Here is a 9,738-nt window from a genome sequence, read left to right on the forward strand (position 1 = left end):
TGTGTGTGTGTATAAACCAAATCTCAAAGTGTGTGTGTGTCAGCTACTTGGGCAGGGCAGCTGATCTCAGCCATATAGCTGTGCCAGTGGGTAGTCTTATTGGGGATCTGGAGAAAAAGGGAGCTATAGTGTGTGCACTGCAGAAACTTCAGCCTTATCTGTATGGAAGGAAATTCACTGTAGTTACAGACCACAATCCCTTAACATGGCTACAACAAGCCAGCCAGCAAAATGCTAAGTTACTAAGGTGAAGCCTAGCATTGCAGGCATATGATATGACCATAAGTCACCACAGTGGGGTTAGCAATGCCAACACATATGGGCTCTCATGAAAGGGAATGGGGTGAAGTATTCCCAGATAATCAACCCTCTCAAGCAATGTTTCTCAAGGGCCACTTGAAAAACTAACTGAGTTTTTTTTGGGGGGGTGGAGAATGAATATGTGATGCCCCTGCACTGACCCAGTAATCAAGGAACCTCAATCCTCACCACTTGCAACAGTGGGGAACATATACACTGGGAGGATGACAAGTACACACAAAGTAAAGTGCAATTTCCCTTAAGAGCACACATAGATCATCGTCAGTCTGGGGCTGGTTTTGCCCTCTTTCTCCAGATTCCCAGTGAGACTTCCCACTGGCACAGCTATAGGTTTGAGATCTCAGCTGAGTGGCCAAGCCAAAACTTCCAGCCCCCTCTCTGTCCAACCAGTGCTTTGTGTCCCTGTCCAAGTAGCTAACACACACACACACACACACACACACACACACACACACACACACACACACACACACACACACACACACACACACACACACACACACACACACACACACACAATTTGAGAGTTGATTTAATATACAAACACACACACACATACCTGGGAAAGGCTGGCACAGGTTTACTAGCTATGCCCCCTTCTGCCCCGACTATAAGGTAGTTCCAACTGCCACTAGCCAACTCTTTATCAGTTACTCTAAGGCCCTTAACAAAGGGTGTCCTATCCTACTGTGTAATGGTACTAATAATCCAAATGACAGTCTGACCAAGAGCAAGGCTATTTAGGAGTGGCCTGTACAGTGTCACCATAGAGATATGCAAGTACTCTAAGAGCTTAAATATGTCTCACACATACCCACAAAGATAGGTTTAAATATATTTAATAATAAATAATAAAGGAACAAGACAATACTCAGTACACAAACACGGTTACTTCAGAGTTCAAAATCACAGGAAATATTTTAAAACAACATTGCTGGACAGTCTCAAATAAATAAAAAAAAAATATTTAAGATATACTTTACTATATTCCTATCTGAATCTAAAACAGTTACTATGCCCTAAAAACATACTTATAGCAAGGCAACTACAGATGAGTGATGAGTGGATATTCTTGTTAGGTCAAAGACAAAATACAAAATGCACAGTCTCTCTGTGACAGAGTTCTTAAATTAATATCAAATATTACTGCTGGGTTAGCTTGGATGATATCACTTTTTCTCACCTGACTTGAGTTCCCAAGCTAAACCCTGTTTAAACAATAAAATACTTCTGCATCTCAAACCTAGTAATTACTTCTCTTCCAAGACAATACAAAAACTTTGAGCTCTAGATATTGTGTCTGCTACTGAACTGAAACTGAGAGATAACTTTTATAGCACAATGATAAAACAATTTAATTTCAGCTTATTTTCTTGAAGTTTTGCAAGTTAACCCTCTGTGTTCTAGTTTCTACTGTTAAAACATATACATTTACACAATTACAATAGTTTATATACATTTCTATTCTAAGCCAGCAGGGCATGCTGTGGTTAAATTTTAGCTCAGTACTTTACACCTTTACACACACTTCTGTATGAAACATATCAATATTCAAAAATTACATATAATTATTTACAAAATTCCAGATAGCTGGGCTGGCAGTATTGCCCTATGTCGCACTTCAAATGCCCATAGTCCCATCACCATCATCTGCCTCAAACCTTTGACCGACTGTCAGCCATTGGCCAGTTGCAAAAATTCTCAAAAAAATAATCTACAACCAAATTTTGGACTATGTCAGTAAATATATTTAGGCTGATAGAAATCATGGGTTCTGCCCTGGGTAAAGTGCAAGTGCTGCTTTACATTGTTCCACTAATTTTATATACACACACACACACACACACACACACACACACACACACACACACACACACATATATGTGTGTGTGTGTGTGTGTGTGTGTGTGTGTGTGTGTGTGTGTGTGTGTGTGTGTGTGTGTGTGTGCGTGTATGAGAAAATGTTCACCGGACTACTAACTGGTGCTATTTTCCTTGAAATGAAATGTGCATTTGAGGCAGCAGACTACATTTTTCTTCTGCAGAAGCTAACAGACTGTGGATTTTAAAATGAGGTTAACATTGGTTTAAAACTGTATTACTGGCAAAATATTCAGAGCAAAGACATCAAGACTTCAAACTGAAATTGCCATAATTCCCTCGAGGAGTCCCTCAGGCTTTCATATTAGCTTGTCTTTTGCTCCCATTATTTTTGAACATGACATGGAATCTTCCTCACCTTACAGGCATCCTTTATGTATATGTTATTGTTACCACACATGTTGGCCCACAATCAGATACCATCACCAAGGACAGGACTTCATGCACCTCTAGAACTAGTTGACTACTAACAGGCTGCCTATAAATACCTCAGAAACAAGGGTGATGTTGTTTGGTACCTCACAATATATGTTAGAAATGCCTGATAATATTGTCACTGACCTCAGAAATATACTGCTGCCACACCTGTCAACTGTACAGATTGTCGCAGAATGTCCAGATTTTACCTCATATTTCAGTCTGTTTTTCATAACTTGTAGTTTTCTGGCAAATTAGTAGCATATCATTAAAGATTAAAGTCAGAAAATAATGACATACATTTGAGTTTCAGACTTCATACCCTTCAATAAAGTAATGCTAAGGCAAAACCTGTTATTCAATCAACTTTCTAAGTCTGTAAGAGCAACATTTAAAAATTGCCCCTATGTTTGGGCCATTGTACCACTCTTATTCATGGCTTTGTCCAGATTTCTTGCTCTAAGAGGTTGAAAGGTATGACTGCTGCCTATAGATATAATTCAGCACACACCCGCACACACACACACAAACACACAAACACACACACACACACAAACACACACACACTCACATGCAAACATACACAACACACACCAACACACACACACACACACACACACCCACATGCAAACATACACAGCACACATACACACACACACACACACACACACACACACACACACACACACACACACAGGTCTATATTAGATCAGCGAACGCTTAAACAAACAAACACTGATTGTTCGACCTTATTTTAGCGAATGTTAAAAATATCAAAGCAAAAGAAACTCGAATTTTTTCCTAGGGAAAGAATTTGGTTGTCCATTTCTGTTGCTTCGGTGTTTTTAGTGCTGTGGTGGAAAGTTACGGGTTGGATTCAGGTAAGTGTGCGATTGTGTGGATGTGAGTGTTAGAGTGGGTTAGGTGAGTTAGGGTTAGGGCTCGGGTTAGGTATGTGTGCGATTGTGTGGACATGAGGGTTAGGGCGGGTTTAGGTGAGTTAGGGTTAGGGAGCGGGTGAGGTGAGTGTGCGATAATGACAGACCTTAGGGTTAGGGTTTGGGTTAAGGTAAGTGGATAGTTAGTGGTGTGTGCATAGTTTAGTGTAGGGTTAGGTGTCAGATTTTAGGTGTATGTGTGTGGATTTCTATTTGTTTGGTGTGCTTGTGTTGTGTGTATGTGTTTGGATCAGCGATTTTTTTCCCTAGGAAAAAAATCGCTGATCTGACAGTTCGAGATTGTAAGCTTTCGCTTACATAAGGTCGATCAATCAGAGTTCACTTTTTTTAAGCATTCGCTGATCTAATATAGACCCTATAATCTTCTTATCCCAGATACCAGAAGAGCATCTGATTTTAATGCATTAATACCTGGACTTGAATATAGCCTGACATTCTTTGCACTGCTCCCCCTCAGAATAATTCTCTGCTACAGACAATGGAAAATAAAATACTGAAATTCATTCATCTGAGCAGTAAAACTGAACATCACTGCATCACACTAGGGAAATATAAACAACTTCTGGTCCACGAGTGCATCATTATTCATGATCAATCACACTTACATTGAGATTATTGCATGAGAAACGCTGCCTACCTCTGCCATAAGCTAGCTGGCAGGGAACGATCCTAACTCTTTGAGGTTCTGATGGAATTATTAGGCCCCCTTTCAAACTTTCCATTACTGAAAGAGCTTTCAGCAAACTCTTTCAGTAATGGTTTATGTTTTGTTTGCAAATTCAAATTAATGTCTTTGTTAAGATTGTTTTTGTTGTCTCCAACTTCTTGGCTCAAGACATGGGTGAAAAGTGTCTACAAATCAGTTCACTAACACAGTTAACAAATATAATAGATAAATAAATAAGTAAGGTTATACATAACAGTAAACATGTTTCCATAAGTGTTAGGTTCACTGGGGCATTTGTTCTTGTTCATGTGCACATACAGTGGATATAAAAAGTTTACACACCCCTGTTAAAATGTGTGATACAAAAAAAATGAGACCACAATAAATCATTTCAAAACTTTTTCCACCTTTAATGTGACCTATAACCTGTACAATTCAATTGAAAAAACAAACAAATCTGTTAGGGGAAAAATATAAAAAATAAAAAACATACAATAACAATAAGCTGATTGCATAAGTGCGCACACCCTTAAACTAATACTTTGTTGAAGCACCTTTTAATTTAATTACAGCATTCAGTCTTCTTGGATAGGAGTCTGTCAGCATGGCACGTGGACTTGGCAATATTTGCCCACTCTTCCATGCAAAAGTGCTCCAAATCTGTCAGATTGTGAGGGCAACTCTTCTGCACAGCCCTCTTCAGGTCCGCCCACAGGTTTTCTATTGGATTTAGGTCCGGGCTCTGGCTGGGCCATTCCAAAACTTTAATTTTCTTCTGGTGAAGTCATTCATTTGTTGATTTGGATGTATGCTTGGGGTCATTGTCATGTTGAAAGGTGAAATGCCTCTTCATCTTCAGCTTTCTAGCAGATGCCTGAAGGTTTTGGGCCAAAAGTGACTGGTGTTTGGAACTGTTCATAATTTCCTCCACCTTGACTAAAGCCCCAGTTCCAGCTGAAGAAAAGCAACCCCAAAGCATGATACTGCCACCACCATGCTTCACCGTGGGGATGGTGTTCTTTTGGTGATGCAAAGTGTGTTTTCGCGCCAAACGTACCTTTTGGAATTCTGGCCAAAAAGTTCAACCTTGGTCTCATCAGACCATAACACATTTTCCCACATGCTTTTGGGAGACTTGATGTATTGTTTTGCAAATTTTAGCAGGGCCTGGATGTTTTTCTGTGTAAGAAAAGGCTTCCGTATTGCAACCCTACTCCATAGTCCAGACATATGGAGAATATGGGAGATTGTTGTCACATGTAGTACACAACCAGTATTTCCCAGAAATTCCTGCAGCTCCTTCAGTGTTGCTGTAGGTCTCTTGGCAGACTCCCTGACCAGTTTTCATCTTGTCTTTTCATCAATTTTAGAGGGACGTCCAGTTCTTTGCAACTCACTGTTGTCCCATATTTTCTCCACCTTTTCATGACTGTTTTAACTGTGTTCCATGGTATATCCAATGCTGTGGAAATTTTTTTGTACCCCTCTTCTGACTGATACCTTTCAACAATGAGATCCCTTTGATGCTTTGCAAGCTCTCTGCAAACCATAGCTTGAACTTTATTTGGAGTTAATCAGAGTCTCTTTAATTGGTGGCAGGTGTGTACCCAAGAAGACTGAATGTTGTAATTAAATCAAAAGATGCTTCAACAAAGTATTAATTTAAGGGTGTGCGCACTTATGCAACCAGCTTATTGTACGTTTTTATTTTTTTTTTATTTTTTCCTCTAACAGATTTGTTTGTTTTTCAATTGAATTGTACAAGTTATAGGTCACATTAAAGGTGAGAAAAGTTTTGAAATGATTTATTGTGGTCTGTTTTTTTTATATCACAAAAACCTGGCATTTAACAGGGGTGTGTACACTTTTTATATCCACTGTAATAATCTTAAGGAAAATAGACCTGAACTTCAGATATTGTAACCAGTCACTTATTGATCTTAGGTTTATGGCAATGTACATGGACGGCCTTTGTCTGTTGTAGTATTCCAGCATTATGTCTGATTTTTCTTACTAAAAATCAACCAGATTAATACAATTGATAATGCATGTTCTTTATCAGATAATGTTAGTAATATATCATGGGTACATAACATAAGAGAGAATATCAGCAAACAGAGTATCATGAAACTAAATCCAAAATGCTGAATTCTCAAAGCATTGAAATTTGGAGTAATAAACTATACTAGATTGTTGAATTGTAGTGAAACAGATCACTACAATGAAAACATAGTGCAGGCAGGCAGCATCATCTGCACTAATCCTGAATCTAATTATATTAACACATCTGTTACTGTATAATTAAAAACTGGTTGTATAATACTGTAAAATATAAAACTGTGAAGTTAGTGTATATATATATATATATATATATATATAGAGAGAGAGAGAGAGTAGGGCTGGCAGGGAACCCCCCATATTGTGGGGGTGTAGGGAACACAGCCCCTATCCCTACAGTGCATATTTTATTAAAACATTTTACTTTTTTATTTATTTCATTTCTTTTCACAATAATTCAACATGACACTACAAGTAACAGCCACTTAATGTCCTTCTGCACAGCATCCAACTGCTTTTACATCCATACAGCACTAAGCAGATGTAAATGCGATCGGCTGTTGTGCAGACAGACGTTAAGCAAAGCACAATACAAAGTATAGGGTGTTTGCCTAACATCCGCACCGCTTAACGTTCTGTGGGATAAAACCTATCCTTGAAGTTAAGAGGCAGTTACTGTATATCCCGTTGCTTCAAATTTAAGTGCAGTCTCTCTCTCTCTCTCTCTCTCTCTCTTTCTCTGTCAGATGCTGCAGTCCTATATTGACTGATAATTAATAAATACTCAGTTAATAAATACATGACCAGCAACAAACTTATAAAGTGAAATAAATAAAATGCTTTACAACAAGAAGCTCATTAATAGTATTTAAGATGCATACAAAAAGAAAGACAATTGCACAAATCACATAAAATTTCACATTTTCAACAGATAGCTCCCATACAGTTAGGTATTTTCCTAGCTAAATCTATAGCATAAACAAAACCAGACTTAAAAGATTTGGGGAAACAGCCTAGGCAGACAAAACCAAGCACCACATGGCATAATAAAAATGGCTACCAGGCTATTTTGCCTCTTGGCCTATTACTGAAAATTAAACTGAACCAATGACCTGGAAAATTCCATGACCTGAGGTGTAAAATGGGATAAGTTCAGGTCTGATTATCTGAGATGCTGTTTGTGTGTGTGTCTGTGTGTGTGTGTGTGTGTGCGTGCGTGTGTGTGTGTGTGTGTGTGTGTGTGTGTGTATGGGAAGATGACTTAAGTATGTTTTAGAAGCTTTCGGAAGTGAACAGGCTGGTACCTCAGCATACGTTCTGCTGGAGGTAGAGGGGATTACTAACTATATTATGTATGGAAAGATTTGCCTCAAGTTTAAGTAAATATCTGCATTTATTCATTGTCCCAATTAATAGAAACTTGTTAATGAGCATCAAGTAATTTAGGCATTTTCTAAGTAGTCCAAGTGCAAGAAGGTTTGGGATAGAGAGTTTATATGTTCGCTGTATTTTCTGATCTAGGAAAAGAGTATATATAATTAAAATATAAGAAATGTATAAGTTGGACTGTGTTAAAAAAAAAACTGCAGGGAAATTATATTATTCACCTATCTGTGACCAGGCACAAACAGATGGCAACTCAGTCAAAAGATCCAATAGAGTTAGGTACACTGCAGACTTGCACTGTAAGTTATTAGTATGATTTAACTGTTTTTAAATTAAGAGAACCCTAGATTAGGGCAATGAAGGATGAAAGCTACTTGAGTGGAGTTATTAGTCAATAAAATTTAACAGCTTTGTCTAACTATACGGCCTACACCTGTACATTTTGTACATGTATTCAGTGTTCTGGATCTCCAGGACTTGCTGGGAGAGTCAAATGTTTAGCTGGCTCAACCAGTGCCCTGTGCCAGTCCTACATACAAGCTCCACACCCCCTCAGTGCTTCAAGTAAAGAGCAAAAAAAGTCTGCAGAACTCTAGGGTGCCAGTTGATGTGCCACTCAACCCTCCAATTCTTCAAGTGAAGAGCAAAACAAAAAAATGTCTAATCCTTCTATTGGAACACCAACCAGGTGACCAGATACATTCTCCACCCCCCCACCCAAGCTGTTGAGTAGAAGTAAAAAAAAAAAAAAAAGTTAGCTCCTCTGTCCTGGCAGACCAACCAAGTGGTCAGATGTACATCCCCTTCCTCTAGCCCCAGCTCTTCAGTGGAAATGGCTAAAGCATTTGATACAATACCCAACTCAGACATTGTCAAGAAACATACAGAGCTGGGTATAAACCCCTTTATAACATGCTGGATAGCTATCTGACTCAGTGATAGGACCCAGGATGTTAGAATTGGTGAGACCATCACCACAAAAAGGCCAGTTACCAATGAAGTCCCCTAGGGCTCTGTGTTAGGCCCACTCCTGTTTGGCATCTACTTCACAGATGTCAAAGCTAATGTTAAAGACCTCAGGACAACTAAGTTTGCAGAGGATTGCAAACTGGGAGCAGTCATTGAATCCCCCCAAGATGAGAACGCACTTCAGGAAGATCTAACACAGACAAACACTTGGTGCCAAAGCCATGGTTTAAAACTCAGTACCAAGAAATGTATTATTGTGCCTTTTGAGAAATTGGCCACCCTGGGTAACTACATCATCAATAAAACACCCCTAAAAATGCATTCATTAGTCAGGGATCTGGGAACTTATTAGATTGTAATCTAGCCTTCGACCAACACGTGTCCAAGGTCATAAGAAAATCCCTCTGTGTTTCTCAGCTTACAAGCAAGGGCATGGCATCTAGCTCCAGAGAGGTCATCATACCATTGTACTTGGCCATCATCAGACCCATCATAGAGTTTAATCCCCCCTTTGGTATGTGCCTGACCAGACACATGCATCAACTGGAATATCCACAAAGATTCCTTATAAAAAGAATACAGGGAGTAAACACAATATCTTATGCTGATTGCCTCAAAGCCCTGTTTCTTTACATGGTATTATACAGACTTTTGAGAGGTGATCTTTGCATGGCATACAAGGCATCCTTGGGCCCTGTTTTGATGAACCTTTTGTACATATGCAAAAAAAAAAACAACCTCTACAACATTCCAGACTGTCTTCAAAACAAACTAAAACATGAACTAGCACCACCATTAAGTACCCTATTCAATCACATCCTAACCACTGGCTTTGTTCCTGTGGAATGGAGAACAGCGACAGTCACCCCCCCCTCCACAAAGGAGGCTTAGCAACAGACCCAGGGAATTATAAACTCATACATCTGACCAGCCTCATTTGTAAAGCCATGGAACGTATCATCATGGACCTCATAAATAAAGACATAGGTGACCTCCAAACCCTGGATCTGACCCAATTCGACTTTGTCAAGGGCAATTCCTGCCTGTTAAACCTGGTGGATTTCTACAGAAATGTGACCA

The sequence above is a fragment of the Protopterus annectens genome, chromosome 6.part0 (genome assembly GCF_019279795.1).
Source record: "Protopterus annectens isolate FY-2018-M chromosome 6.part0, PAN1.0, whole genome shotgun sequence".
NCBI classification, from domain to species: Eukaryota; Metazoa; Chordata; order Ceratodontiformes; family Protopteridae; genus Protopterus; species Protopterus annectens.